The 16,096-nt window shown below is 36.3% G+C and overlaps 1 protein-coding gene across 3 annotated transcripts in view; it reads right to left on the bottom strand.

Annotated features, from left to right (window-relative positions):
• Positions 1–16,096, bottom strand: part of LOC113657533 (ADAMTS-like protein 1) — a 99,861-nt gene that overhangs the window by 41,643 nt on the left and 42,122 nt on the right. The gene's annotated exons all lie outside the window — the stretch shown is intronic.

The raw sequence follows: 16,096 nt of genomic DNA, 5'->3' as shown, positions 1-16,096 counted from the left end.
AGGTAGTTTGGATAAGCGGTAGAAAATGAATGAATGAATGAAATTCATGCTCTATTACTGTTCTTCATTTTGTCTTGTTACATACTAGTTATATACTATCATATTAATGCTCTGTAATGACATACATTTGTCATGTAGTTCTCAGAATTCAGAAGTAAGGAATCAGACTTAAATTTCAGGGTCCTGAGACTGCATCCTAAACCCCAGTCCTGTTACAACTGTAAGTCTGTTTGAAGGGGATAAATTGTGCCCTCCCCTTTGCACCCCCAATAAACGGTGCATGTGCTCAATGCATGATTTATACTGAAGTCTTTAACTGCTTTCTTGGTCTAGATATAAAATGTTTTTCCCAAGAAAGGAATTTTACAGCCTGTAGTTGAAAATAAACCACAAGCATTAAAAACAGGGATTAAAATAAAAACTTAATTCTCTGACACCATATCCCATTTATTTTATCTTTGTGGCTTGGGGAGGAGGAAAAATGACAGAACATGGAACATTAATCGTGTAACACATACACTGAGCCTATTTAGAAAGATATGCTACATATTTCATGCCATAAATATTTTTTACGGCTATACCAAAGAATATAGATGGAGTTATAGGAGTGTTTCGTAAAAGCAAAACCACGTTTTAGACCATTGGACCATGTATTACTTAGCTTGATTCTGACATCTGATGATTCTACTGTTCTTTTTTTTTTTAAATCATCATTACTTTATCTGACTGTTTATTATAACATACAGTTATTATTATTATTATTATTATTATTATTATTATTATTATTATAAGACGGCAAATTAAAGGCACCATATTTTGTTTACATTATTCTTTATCATTCAAATCATCATGAACACAAATACCATCACCATGGCTCTATTAACTCTTGGTCAATCCCGAGTCACCCCAAGACAAGGCAAACCATTTTCACTCAGTGGGAGGTTGCCGGTATTCCGGAGATGATAGATTTATTCACCCATAAAAACCTTGGTAGAGGACACACTCAGAGTCTGTGGTCTACCTAAATAACATTCCCATGGGAATTAGAAGTGCCAGTCGGACTGATTGGGAAGTCTGTAACTTCCTGCTACTCACCCACTGCCCTTTCCATTATGGAGTATTGCACAAGAAGATATTAAACCTAACAAATGCATAAAAATATCTTTTGCTCCTTTTCCTTATGGTGAAAATAAAAAAAGATCTTATTTGCTGAGAACAAAACAGTTTAAATTGGTTACAGGGGAGGTAACAGCAGGTGCTAGCTCACTAGGTGAACTGTATACTTGTTTTATGCAGATCAGACCATAGAAAATTGCCACTGCTTTCCCACAATTCTGAAAAAAAAGAAAAGAAAAACGTGTGGAAAACCATCCACAGCTGAATTTCAGTGGTCTATATGACTTAGAAACTTAACTGAGGTTAAGGATAGGGTTAGATTTAGGTGAATAAACAGCATTAATTAGCTGAATTAATAATGATGTTAATGGTAGCACCTTACATAAACAATGAGACAAACATGTATAAGCGTATGTGTAGCCGCTTAGCAATGAACAACTGGTCACAGCTGCTGTGTTTCAGAATTTGCTCTAGCTTTTACAAGGTCACGGAGGTGAAGTGTCATGACTAGGAGCAAGAACCAAAAACATTCTGCAGTCTTTCATTGTCATTCCACCATATTTCCTTTCCTTCCTGTTCCCTCAAGACACATACATTTTGACTAGGATTAGAAGAATACATAAAAATAATAAAGCTTGCACACTGATGAGTCATTCACAAACATGTAGTTTCTTAGTCTTTTTTTTTAAATAATATAAATAATAATATATTATATTTAAATCACGTTTATGTTCTTAAAACTGTGAAATGATTTGATTAGAAGTACAGAGAAGCAAATACAAGCTACAAGCCAAGAGGTGCTGAACTACTGTCAGATCTAGTCACTCATTGGTCAAATCATTCTTCTGTGTTTTTATTCGACTCTATATTCATGTACTCATGTTGGTGTCTTATTTTAAACTAATTTAACCACAGTATACTATTTCACTGATTTGAAGTCCTTGCTTCTTGTTCATGTCAAATTTAAAGCGGATTTATAGTAAATACGGACGACGCTCGCAAAGCTAACTTAACTAAACTGAACTGCAAATAAATGTGGATATTATACATGGTGAAAAAACTTTCCAAATCTGGTTCATATCAGATCTTCTCTATGCCACATCTCATTTCATCTTTTAATCCCAATACCCTGAGCAAATATGTAGCATATGGGTCTCATTTCTCTAATGCTCTAGTTTTATGTTGGTTTTGGCTCATTAGATCTAAGAGAAAGTTTGATAGTGATATGATAGGATATGGCCAATGAGATGTTTGACTGGAAGGCTTGCAGCATGTTTTCATTGTAAAAAATTAGCAGTGAAATCAGAGAATATCAGATAGCACTCAGCTACTCCTTCAGCTGAGCTGAAACAATGACAAGCTCACGTCTTTTTTCCGTCGTGTGTGGGGTCTCCTCTGTGTAATCATTTCATTACTTCCTAAAGATCTGTCTTCACCACTGAGAGATCAAGCTGCGGTAATGGAGATTCTCACGCAGGTGTTCATTCTGCTTCTAAAAGTGTGTTTTTAATCATCTTAAAAAAATCTATGTCTATCTACTAAGTGCATGAGTTCACAGTGTTAAATGTTCCCCTGACAAACTCATTCAATTGCATTCACAGCATTCAGCTGATGGGTCTGTGTGACTCTGCTAGGGCAATCCAAGAGCCTCTCTCTCTCTCTCTCTCTCTCTCTCTCTCTCTCTCTCTCTCTCTCTCTCTCTCTCTCTCTCTCATAAACACAAATATGTAAGTCAGCCTCAGGAAACATGTGCTAGAACATGAAACCTGCAACATTGCTATTCAAACCGGCTCAATTTCAGGCCTTAACTTGATGCACTGAATTTTTGCCATATCTGAAACTATCCTTTGAGGTAGTCAGTATTTATTTGATAAACATATTTGCCACTAAGACAGTTTTGTAAGTTCAGTTGTGTGTGCATCGAGGTCACCAAGTGCAGGATTGAGGGGAAGGTAATTGTAAATAAACAGATGCTTATAAAAAAAAAGGATGAGATGAAACATGCTGTACAGACTGAAAGATGTTAAAGATTGTCACCATGGATCGTAAATTTTATACCAATGGATCCTGGATGGGACATCAGTAAACTCGATTCGAATCGAACAACAGACAAAGCTGTAACACTAATGGCTACCATTACTGTGCTTCCAGGCTAACTATTATGCTATTTAAATAAAAATAAGGTTATAGTTAATTTATAATCATATATTCTCCAGTGTTCTGATGGTTTGGTTGTTTGGAAAGCTTGATGACTAGGCTAAGTGTTAGCTTAATGTAATGTGAAAGCATATGGCAAACTAGTTAGACCAAGAAGACAAAATGAATTTATTGTTAGCATCTCTTAGCAACATTTTATAGTAGCATGCTGTGTTTTTGCCTTCAACAAAAAGTTTTGGCTATAAGATATACAGTAGTGTTCTGTAATTGCATTGCACATAAAATGCACTATTAGTGTCTGGCAATCATCTTAATTTTCTCTCAATGTGTTTAAACATGTGTTGAGTATGAAAGCAGGAGAGTTTTTTTAACAGCCTGTAGCAACAGACAGATTGCACCTCGGTGTATTGAGGGGGTTATGGAAGCAGGTGATATAGTTAAAACCTGATCTAGCCAGAACGTAAAATTTGATTGTCTCAGACACCCTGGATAGTAACATGTCCACCCTAATTCTTATTCTCACCTATGTGCAAATATCCTCTGCCTCAGAGGACTTCATATTTAAAGTTTTGAGAATCCATGAGAGATTGCATAACCATTTTCTAAAAGTTCATGCAATTTGACAAAAAACATTCTGTATGCAGGGATTCTCATATTTTTCTTAATCCTCTAAACAACCATTATTCGAGACCTTTTTTTCCTCATAGCCGAACTCTGATGCCATCACTTTAAAAGGTCCATGCTTCAGCAGAATTCATCTATAAAATGACTGACAGTCTCAGAGAGGATATAACGCTTGGCTGTTCCATTTAAGAATAAAGCATAGACAAAGCAAGATATGCCAGAAAGCAGAAGAACTGTGCAGTATCTGGAATAACCCATGTAAACCTGCAAAGACTTTACTTAGTAAAGTTACTTAGGGATATTACTTTGGTCAGAACGAAGCCTGTCTAGTTAATAGTAAAAACAATAAAAACTCCATTGAAGTGACAGGTGACCTGCTATCCTGCTGTGCACCAAAATCTATAATACACTTACAAAAGCATGGCATGCCCAAGATGTTACGCTTAACATGAGACAGCAGGACCACCTTGGTGATCTGAGACAGATATCTCAATGCCAGAGCTAAAATATAGGAGTCACATAACCAGGGATAAGCTAATAGGGATAATCTAGCTGGGTGAATCAAGCTGGGATTTATTGTGCTCTGGTGTAGTGTTTTCACAAAAAATAAATAAATAAAAAATTAGGAAAACATCTACTTTATTTATCTTTTTAACATGCAACTCTCAAAACCTTAGAGATTTATACGAAAATGTTCCACATGTTTATTTTTGAGGTCTACCACATTTAGGCATCTACATCTCTAGCAGACCCTCAAAGCCCTTTTCCACAAAAATATCAGTGGATCAGCAAGATCAGAATAGAGAAAACGAAGCTCATCTATCTAAAAAGTAATCCCTTTACTAAACCACGGGTCTGTAAATGACGCTCAATGACAGATCAGCTGGGATGTGTGTCCCCAAAAAAACATATAATGCTTTTATCACCATAAGCCACAGGATAAACATTATGCCACATCATCTCTCTTTAAAAGCTCACACATGATCCAAGCCAGGAGCAGTAACCAAACTAAAAACACTAACATGGAGAGTAAAAGAAACTTTCTTATTACAAGAATAACACACACTAATAAGGTGTAACAATGCTACAATATTCCCAGCATCATAAATCAGACTAAAAAGCTTTGAGTAAAATAAGGTGTGGAATTTTGCCAAGAAATCAGCAATCAAATGAAAGACCTAATGTTAAACACATTAGGTAGCAACAGCAACAACAATAAAACCACAAATGAGTAAATGTTTGTGTGTGTGTGTGTGTGTGTGTGTGTGTGTGTGTGTGTGTGTGTGTGTGTGTGTGTGTGTGTGTGAAGGTGATGGAAATTTTTAGCATTCAGTTCAGTTTCACTGCTTTAATGAACACTGACATCTAGTGTTCAGGTGGGTGAGCTGTAGAATGTCATCAAGCCTTAAATCTTTAACATTTTCTGAGCATCTTCCTGAGAACACGTGGCTTAGAATCAATTAGTTTGATTTTGGAATCCAAACTCAAGACGGAAACCACCAGTAAGCAGAAACTGTATAAGAAGTGAATAGTTGACATCTCTCTCTCTCTCTCTCTCTCTCTCTCTCTCTCTCTCTCTCTCTCTCTCTCTCTCTCTCTCTCTCTTTCCATTAACTTGACTGGGTTTCATATGCACGTCTACTGATATAGAGGACTCCAGTATACGTCCTGGGCTAATGTTAAAGCAAATCAAACAAGGCAGCTTCATCAGTCCCTTGTGTTAAATTTGACTACACACCAGTCAGATGTCCAGGCCATAGACACCCAGTCAAGACCATTATAAATTCTACAGTAGGACAGATGGATTTATAAATGGCACCTTATGATCATCCCCACAGAAGGTATTAGAAGCTATATTCATTTCTAAACTGACTACTGTTAACCAAAGACATGTTGAGAACATGTTGACCACATGTTCTCAAAGGGATCACAATAAATGACATAGAAGAGCATCTGTGAATAGGGCAGATCTTTTTGTTAAGATGATTATAGAATTACTAACAGTGATGTGTAAAGTCCATCACATGTATGCTTCGTGACTGACATTGCCCCTGACCCTCACACTTCATTTGGTGCAATTGGTGAGCCCACAAGATGGCTCCATATGACCAGGTAAGGCTTATCTGACTGGGTTATATACTGTATATGGACTCATTTCTGAGGACACTATTCCAAGGTCTAACTTGAGATAGCCTGAACTGGGTAGACTTTTTTTTTACAGTTCATGGGGGTCATGAAGGATCACTCGTTGTCTCAACTTTCCCGTCACAACTGTTGTGCAAGTAACACAGACCTGCTGCTCACTGATGTACACAAGATCTTGATCCATGCAGAGGTGTTGTATAAAGTTCTCATTATTATGTGAATACCTGATAATGATACTATACTTGTATAACCATTTAATAAATGATCTGACACTCATACTGACTGCTTTTTTAGAACCCTTCAGTGTAGCGCTGAGCAGTACACAGTTTTTAATGAAAAACAGATGCACATGAGATATAGGTGATCCATACAGCATTTTGTTTGTGTCTAACACATACCTTAAGACTTATCTCTAATTCATGTTGCAACATCAACCTGTATGTAGATACAAGTGAAAATATTTCCATATTTATCTGACAGCTCCTATGCCATGACTGGATGGTACTTGTTCCTTACAGACTGTCCAACAATCAAACCTTTAAAGTTGAAATATTTTCTCCAGCTAGGTTCAGAATACTTTTATTTACTTGATACATGTGTCCCATTTCTATAATCTGGAAAAAATGCAGCGTAGATAACGTATTGTATCCTCTAACATAATACACATGCTCAGATCGAATGCACAGATAGCCTGAGTGACTTGATTGGGATTCTGTCAGCACTTTTATTGGGATTTTTACCGTGTATACTGTGAGCTGTGTTTGGTCTGTGTAGGACTACAACTAGGACTCTCACACCTCTAGCATGAGAGATCAGGATTTAAGGAAGATTTAATCACATAATAATCTCAGCAGTCCTCAATCGTTAAAGATCTCTTAAAGTCATCTATAAATCCTGGCCCACATTCCAGCATTCCCGTTTCTCCCAGACAAATGTGGGCTCATCCGTTGCACAGCACAGCATATGAATCTTCTGAGATGATCTGTCATGTTTTGCTTTTGTATCCGGTTAAAAACCATCAGTTCTTGAAATGTGAGCCTTAAAGCATTGTTAAAGCATTCTTGCATATTAATTGATACACTTTCTCCTGTTTGTTTTTTTTTGCCTGCTGAAGGAATGTAAAATAATCCAACCCGTAAGAATCATTTTTCATTTTCACTACAAAGACTGTGCTAATCTATTATTTCTGAGTTTAGCGGGCATTCAGATCTGTCCTGTTTGACATAACTGAAACAAACTAAAGCCTTCAATTCAAAGCTCATTCAGTGCTTGTGATGTATTTTTCATTACCAGTTAGCTAGGCAGATAATATTATAAGTGTTTAAAGCTTTAAATCATTCCAATTACTTACCTTAAAGTGAATCTCCAATTTCTGAAGCTCAGTTAATTTCATACTCCAATAATTCTAAAAAATAACAACTGGGTGTTTAATAAATGGTCAAAAAACATCTACTGTAGATGCACAAAGGCAAACTATTTTAAATTAAATACCTGTTTGAAACTTGGTTAGATATATAAACATTTAAAATGTACACCATATGAAACCCTTTCTGATTAAACTATAGAAACAATGCATTAAAATAAACAAGATTTCTTTAATTATTCGGCTGATTTTTTTTAAAGAGATACAGCGTCTGAATATTTTAACGCCAAATGATCAGGAACATACTCAGGGAGAGACTGGAGAAGCTGAAAGTGCAAGAAACTTGAGAAGCAGGCATAAAAGAAATAGATGGGCGTTCATTACAGTGTCAAAACCCTGAATATCCATTTGTCATAAACTCTGACCTTCTTTTTAATGGCTATTTGTCATAATATTACATCCCAAAGGGGAAGCAGATTACTTAGTCTTCTTTAAATGTCTGCACAGTGAGCGGGCACTGTGACCCAGATAAGCCATAAATCTACTCCTAATCTGCTTTCGTCCATGTTCAAAAGTCTGATGATTAAGTAAAGTGCTAAAAGATGAGCGAGATCTGCCTCGGTTCTCTGTTCTCTTGAAGCTTGGCAGGCAACCAGTTCCAAAGTATGTACAGAAAACAAGCAAACATAACATTTTCCCATTTTTATATTTTAATCAAAGAAAAATTGCATATTAACACGAAAAGTGATTCGTCTAAAATCCACTTAATTCCAGGTGAGCATGAAACATGTACTAATCCCTTTCTGTGATTACATTAGACCAACCAGTGGCAGGGCTCTCAAGTTTTGAAGACAGGCAAGAGTGACATCTCCAGTTCACCAGGAACACCAGGATCACTGATCACATTTTAAACAAATAAAAGTATTTGTTCAATTTTTATTTACTAATTTGTGTTTGTGTGTGTGTGTGTGGGTGGGTGAGAGAGAGAGAGAGAGATAGAGATAGAGAGAGAGAGAGAGAGATATTATGACTGGTGGTGTTTATTGTAAGTGTTTGTTGCCTTTTTGGATTCGTTTATCATTTGTAATGTTGCTCCCATTTAAAACAGTTCGGCTCAAGCCCAGCCATTTTTAGTGTCAAGCTGTTTCGTGTTGAGGTTTTGTTCAAACCGCCATCGAAAAATACCCTCGCTAATGAATGTTTTTTTTTCATTGGTTGTTGCGTTAAATCTTACCCAGATAGTGCTATGTTCTGATTGGCTATTGTGTAGCCTCTTTATTTTTGATTGGCTGATAAGTGTCAGGCTCGAATAAGAACTGAGACACGCTTGATACCTGCCCGGTTCCATAGAGACAGCGGTGCGGACAGATACATTATGGGCGCTGCGGCATATTAAATATATGATAAATAGTCCATTTTTTTTTCTGCCTGAGAAATACGACGTGTGGCGGGAGAGCGTGACAAAAGACCCAAATGCGTGACTATCACTCTCAATGCGTGACACTTGAGAGCCCTGCAGTGGCAAAACAACAGCTTGAATCATTGTGCATGTCCAATTATTCTGCTGGTCTGTATTGTTGCATAAATAGGCCATTTAGCTGCCAATTTCATATCCTCAGAGGTTTATATTTAAGTAATATAACCCTTAAGTATCACATAAAGGTGATACTTCTCTAAGGAAAATAATATACACATCACATTTAGTCAGAAAAATAAAAAATAAAATGTAATGGCTCTTTATGTGGACAGCATGTATCTTCCATGTAGCACTATCTTTAATCTACATGCTCACCTGATACCTTCAAAAATCCAAACTCATGAGCCAAACCACCGGACCACCAGGCAGATATTTGTCAGAAAGTGTGCATGCTTGAGATCCCATTATCCCGAGAAACAAGCTAAAATATGCTAATTGAGATTCAGATGGTAACCCAAGATAGAGTAAGGTTTTTGTTTAAGTACATAACTCTTATTTTGTGCAGCAAGCATGATTTTCAGCTTGGAAGCACATCAGGTAATTTTTCAATTTTGCGGTTGAGAGACGAGAACATTCGCCGACTGAGAGGTAACACTTTGTGCGCCGAGCCCAGCAGAAATCTCACTATTGCTGCTGGTGAGTTTGTGTGGCCTGATTATGCACACTCTGCATGGACTTCATTTGTTTCTGTTTATGCTCTGTGAAGCCACTGAATAGTTCCAGTAAACGCTTACTGCAGAAGGAGAGGAAAAGAATATTGACCTTCGTTCCAAAAGGGTGCAATCTGATTCCAGGCACAGTGAGTAACTCTGAAAGCCAGACTCGGTAACCTAACATCCTCCCTTCTGGAAACGAGGCTTTGTATTCAAGTAGCAGACAAGCTCCTCTGGGAGAGCTTCACAAATGAATATTGGGAGCAGACACCATGAAGAAAACTTCAAAAAGATTGGAAAGTGAAGTAAAAGGGGAAAAAAAGCTCATCCTTAACTTTCTTTATTTCTTTTGGATCTCCTGCAACCAGCTTCCTGTAAAATCTGGAGTTTCTATTTTTGTTTTATATATCGATCGCATCTAAAGGAGCTGCTCGCCTTTATTCCAGTCTGATGCAAACATCTGTATGCTACAATGTTAGTCACCACCAGAATTATTGGCACCCTTTTTCAGCTCATGAAATATGCTTTTTGTTGTAAATGATCTTACCCTGAATCTAACATTTATTTGCTAAAGTTAATTTAAATAAATAAATAAATACATAAAGTACATTAAATTTCTCAGAAAATATGCTCAAAAAACTGACCAAACCTCCAACTCTGACCAACATTGCATAATTTTTAGTATAGTTATAAATGTATACGAATAAAATATATCTGAAGCATGTTCCCATTTACATATTAAGTTCACCTTTTAAATTGCGATCAGCTATCAGCAATTTAAAACCGTAAATAATTATAGAAAATGCACACTCAAAAAAAAAAAAAAGGGGGTTAAATATAATCAAACTAAATTAATATTCACAGGGTTAAAAAAACCCCTGTTTAAAGTTCTATTTATGAATCACATTTTAAAAACCGGTAAAAACAAAATAATATTCTGTTTTTTTTCCCTTTTCCTTAGTCTAATAGATGTAATGTTTTGTTTTAGATAAGTTGAAAATAAATACACCAGTCTGTCACTTCAAAAAAGAAGCGAGTTTCTAGCTTGATGGGAAAAATAGATTCTGAAATGAATGATAGAAGGACATCTGATGATTTGATTATAGTCTACAGATATATCTAGTTATACAGACATACAGCAAAGAAAATTTTACTAGTCATAGAAAGCATGAACGTCTTTGTTAACTAGCTTGGATTTGAGACATGAAAGAGTTTTAAGACAAAAAGCAAATATGAGAAAGAACAGAATTGTTTGCCAAACCCAATTATGCTGTTTTTAATCTTTGTCCCTCTCTAAGAATCCCTTTGTTCTTTCCCAGTGCTGAAAGGAAATGAGGAGGATGACAGGTGATCTTAAGTCTAATGATGCAGTGATGTATTGTAACCTTTCGACATAAAACATTGACTAGAGGATGCTATTAATCATTTAATTATCAATCACAGTCAGGATCAAAGCGAGGAAAATGAAGAGATGCAAGAGGAGGAACAGAGACAACAAATACTTTACGTGGGAAATGAGAGCAAGCAGAGTTTTCAAGGAGGAATATTTGAGATTTTACATGTTTCTATGCTGCTGTATCACTTAACTTTTTTTTTTTTATTAACAATCTTTTTTTTTTTTTTACTTTACTGACAGCAAGCATTATTCTAGTGGCTTTGCCCCAGTGTGGTTGGAAACACATCTGTGGCTTCTGCGTGATGTTAATGTTAATAAACATGACTGTTGGAAGCCTCTTCTATAAATTTGTATGTCATTTCGTGTGTCTTGTGGTGGCTGGTGTGGGTCGTCACCACCACAGACCAACTTTGACCCGGGAAAATAATAAATCACCCATTTGTTTTTTTGATGATAATCATTATTATTGTTAATACAAGATAACTAAAAATGTTAAAAACAACAAACAGCTGTGCAGTCTGGCCTCCAGTGTATATTCTGACTTTATCTGAATGTGACATCTGCAAAAAATATTCAAGAAAGCGTAAATAATTAAAAATCTGCTAGGAGGGAAGAACATAAGCCGAACACGTCTGTACCCAATGCACACGGAGAAGAAAGAATGGACAAAAGGACTGGGTAGATGGACAAAACATCTGCTCAAATCAAATGACATAACCAGGGAGAGTTTAGGTGTGTGTGATAGTCTGGAGCAAGGAATATAAAGTCACAGTCACTGTCAAATGATACAATATGTACTCTATGTGTGTTTTTTATGTGGCATACATAAAAACCTCCCACAGTAGCTTATCTACTTTTATCAACAAGAAATTAAAACCTAAAGAATAAGCTGTTGACTTGTACTACACAAAGCAAAACTAGTCTGTTTTCTGTTCATTTAAAATAGTAAAAGTTAAGCTCGTTAATAAAATAAGTTTTTCTTAATTTGGTAAAATGATTGTGATAAATAATTTCAGTATTTTTTCCCAAAATAATTGTGAACGTTTTAACCATTAGTCTACAATATACAGTCCTACAATATAATTTGTCCTCTGTTTTTTCCCCACAAGCTTAATTAAAGATAATTAATATTTGATTATTTAGGTTTAGATTATAGGATGTAGTTGACTAGATTTGGTTATTTTCTCATTCACTCAACATGAGAGGCAAATATTTTTTTCCACATAAAGAATTAAAAAACTGCTTCACATATTCACAGCAAACCTCTCTGGTTTGTGGGGACTAACCACACAGCAGGATCTCCAGCAGCTCAATGCCAGCACCCATGATGCACTGGGGTTAGACCACATAAAGCACCAAACACACCCACGAATGAAACACAACATTACAAGCCCGTACACCAGAGCTTTTCCAGCAACGCACACTGATTTCCAACTCACTCCGCAGTATTCAGCACTTCTCTGCAGCTGTGCTACAAAGGCCCTTCTTTGCCATAAGCCACACGTTTTCTGACCAAGCTAAATAGTATCCAGATCAAATCAAGCAAAGAAATAATGCTTGGCTGATCTTGAGTTAAGACAGAGCTACCAGCTGCTCCCTCAATAATTCATTCATATTTCCAGCTCCATTTTCAATAAGGACAAACAAAGTCATTGATGCAATGCACCATGGTACACTATTACCCTTGACCCTCCCTGTGTGCACCAATTTTATTTCATTTATTCTATTTATTGAAGGGAACCACAGCAAAAAGTTCAATGTTCTGTCTATTCTGACATGCTTAAGTTTAATCTGGTAGAAACTTCAACTCAAGGTTAACAAGGTTTGAATTAAGATGTTTACCGCTTTGTCTTACCACTGATCACAGGAACGGTGGGTATGAGGCAGAAATACACAAAATCAGATACCAGTTCTCTTTGTTTTGAAAAATAAAGGCATGTGGACAATATCACCAAAGATATGTTCACAACAATCTGCCTAACAATCAGGACTGGACTGGATTAGTCATTTTGGCATATGTCAATAACCAACCACCAATCAACCCATTAAAGCCCATTTTAATGATTATAAATTAAAAAGTTGTGGGATTCTGGACCAACAAATGTTTTCCCTCAATTACTTCACTTTCTCCATATTCCAAGCTGACTCTGTCCTCGTTATGAATAATACTGTCCTGTTCAGATATATTTACTTCTCCTGCATGGCTTATTGTGATGGACTTGTGTCCATGAAGTCTGATGACGTCTTTATTTAATAAATATGTTTATTAGCCCTTTATCATTATGCCTAAGTTACATTTAACTACTTTTTACCAAAGAACAAAGAGTGGATCTTTTGCCTGTTTTGGGAAGATATTTTATGATTTTTGTCAAACTAATGTTTATATGTCAAAGTAAATGGTGATAACTAATAATTTTCTACTCCCCTAGATGTCACAAATGCTTGTTCATAAGCATCTAAAATGTGAATACATTATCTATAGCCAGTAACATTATGTGTAAGGTAATGCCAACAGAAGTAAAAATGTTTGAAAGCCATCAGTTGTTCTTTCGGATGCTCTCTGTCTCCATAGCTGCTTGTCTGGTCTGCATACTCGATTTGGCACAGGTTTTAGGGCGAATGCCCTTCCTGATGAAACCTTTCCATTTTATCCGTGTTTAGGACAGACCACAGCAATGAGGGCATGGACCACGAGGAGACACTGAAAGCCAACAGTTTACTGAATAATTTGCAGCCATAATTTAATTAATTTCTTTATACTGATAAAAGTCTGATAAATCAATTTCCATTTTGCTGGCAAATTGATACACCGTTGTACTGTTAAAAATAGTTAAAGAAAATAAAAAAACAACAAAAAAACAACAACACAGATCTGTCCTTAAGATAATGTCAAACCAGTACTATATGTGTAGACACATTAAATAAGATAAACTCAATCAGATGTGATAGAATAACCTAAAATATGAAATGACCCTGTTCTAGATTTCCAGGAAAAACTTCCCCTAGTATGTTTTCAAACAGATCATGCAGAATGTCTTGAAGGCAGGACGTTTTTAATGCTAGAGAAAAAAAATCACAGGACACTGAAAATAGTCATCAACTCCTCTTCAGTCTCTCCCTCATCCTCACAAAGAGCCAAAATGTGGAGTTTTGAAATAAGTTCATGTATTTCCACATAATTCTGACCAGGCGATATTTAGTTTGCTTACTTTTTTATGATTAGATTAAAAATGACACGCTTTTTGTATTCTTTGGTGTGCTATATAATGGTAGGCTAATGCTGTGATTGGCTGTAAAGCATAGTGATGTTGTAGTGTGTAGGCCAACTGGCAGGACAGACCACTAGGAAATCTACAAGCATTTCAAACAGCCAGTTCAACTCTGCCTGTAACACAAGCTGCCAAGGTCAACATGTCATTCCTCTTAATAAAGGGTGAAATCAGGTACTGGTTTGGGCAGCAGTGCTGTTCAGGAGCTTCACCCAAAACACAACTGACAAATTTGGGCGTGGTACCATACACCAAGTCAGACTAGTACTGACATTTTTCTATGACGATAACCTTTGACAAACAGCATGGTAACTCATATACAGCGGTAGAATTTGATTAGAAAGACGAAGTAGCGAACAAGCAAAAAAAAAAAAAAAAACAACAACAAAACAACCATCCGTCAATGTGCTTCTAAGCGCTTGACCATCTGTCCTGAAAGCAGCACAAGGTGAGGTGTGTATTGAGTGCCAAGGAGGGAGAAGTGTGAGCTGGCCAAGGTTATGCTTATTAAAGTGAAGAGAAAAACAATTAGAGGAACAGCATTCCAATCTCACACACCACAGTGGTCTGGACTTCCTGTGAAATTTTATCTAAAGGACCTTCTGGTGCGGATCTCATTGATAGGGAAGGAGATTCAGTGTTACCTGTATCTTATTACTCGTGGCTACATCAGCGATGCAGATTTCCATTAAAAAAGTACCACAGTGAGCAACCATACAGAGATAAATCCTGACAAGTAACATACAATGTCTTTATAGTGCTTAGCCTTGAGTGCTGGAAAATTCTTTATTCCTATTGGTCATAAGGGGTTGATGAATTTTCTATTAAAGCAGTTCTGACAATAGTCCTGGCTGCAGTAAAATGATTTATGGTTTTAAACGAAGGCGCTTGATTTAATGTGCTATTGTTTCTTTAGCAACAGCTCATTCATAGGGACTTCTGCGTTCTGCTTCCGTGATCTAAATAACATATTAAGGTTAATAATAAACAGATCCGAAAATTATTTATTATATTATTTATCAAAGAAAATATCTTTGTAACAGTTTTTTTTTAATTAGATGGGAAAGTCTATGGAATACAGGACTTTCTGGTTTATTATTTATTGCATTTTTTGCCAGATTGACTTCAAGAAAAGAACAAGAAAGACCGAGGCTAGCTGTTTTCTTTTTCAGTCGCCCTTCTTTGTAGCTGCTATAATCTAAATGATTACAGGAAATAACTTCTCTCAAGGACGTTCTACAACATTGAAAGTAACAACATGGTCAACAAATAAGAAAATGAATCATTAACAAATACTTCAGAGCTCAGTCCTGCTTTGTCCTCCTTACATATGACCCTATTTCACAGTGTTAAAACATTCTGTTTGGAGCCTGGTATACAACTGATATCCACTGCACATGGATGATAAAATACTTTTTAAAAGCATAATGTTTACATTACAGTGTCGATCTTATCACAAATGATAGTAATTATGGTCTTTTGTAAACCTGGACATTTTCCAGTCAAAGTATAGGTTTATACAGGAGTTTAAAGTAAGCAAGGCTGTTCGTGATTTTCTTCCCAGGGGAGCTATCCCTCCCATCGTAAACATTTCATAGCCACAGCCAGAGGATGTCCTCTTTACTTTGGTGATACCGTGCCACCCATTTCAACCTGCAGAGTTCGATCAGAGCACAAAGGATATGTGTTGGGTTATGTAGCTTCAGTGATAAGACGTTTATCTGATAAAACTGTTACAATAGCTAGCACAGCCTCCAGCTAACATGCACAGCATTCCACAAACACAGGAAATGAAAGCTAAAAGATAATAAAAAAAAAGACATATAAGCTATATATAAGATCCACTAAAATACAGTAGATTATTGTGACTTAAAACCTTTTTTTTCATTTTGAAAG

Source organism: Tachysurus fulvidraco, chromosome 1 (genome assembly GCF_022655615.1).
Source record: "Tachysurus fulvidraco isolate hzauxx_2018 chromosome 1, HZAU_PFXX_2.0, whole genome shotgun sequence".
Lineage (NCBI taxonomy): Eukaryota > Metazoa > Chordata > Actinopteri > Siluriformes > Bagridae > Tachysurus > Tachysurus fulvidraco.
The sequence above is the reverse complement of the archived record's forward strand: the minus strand, read 5'-3'. Positions and strand labels throughout refer to the sequence as shown.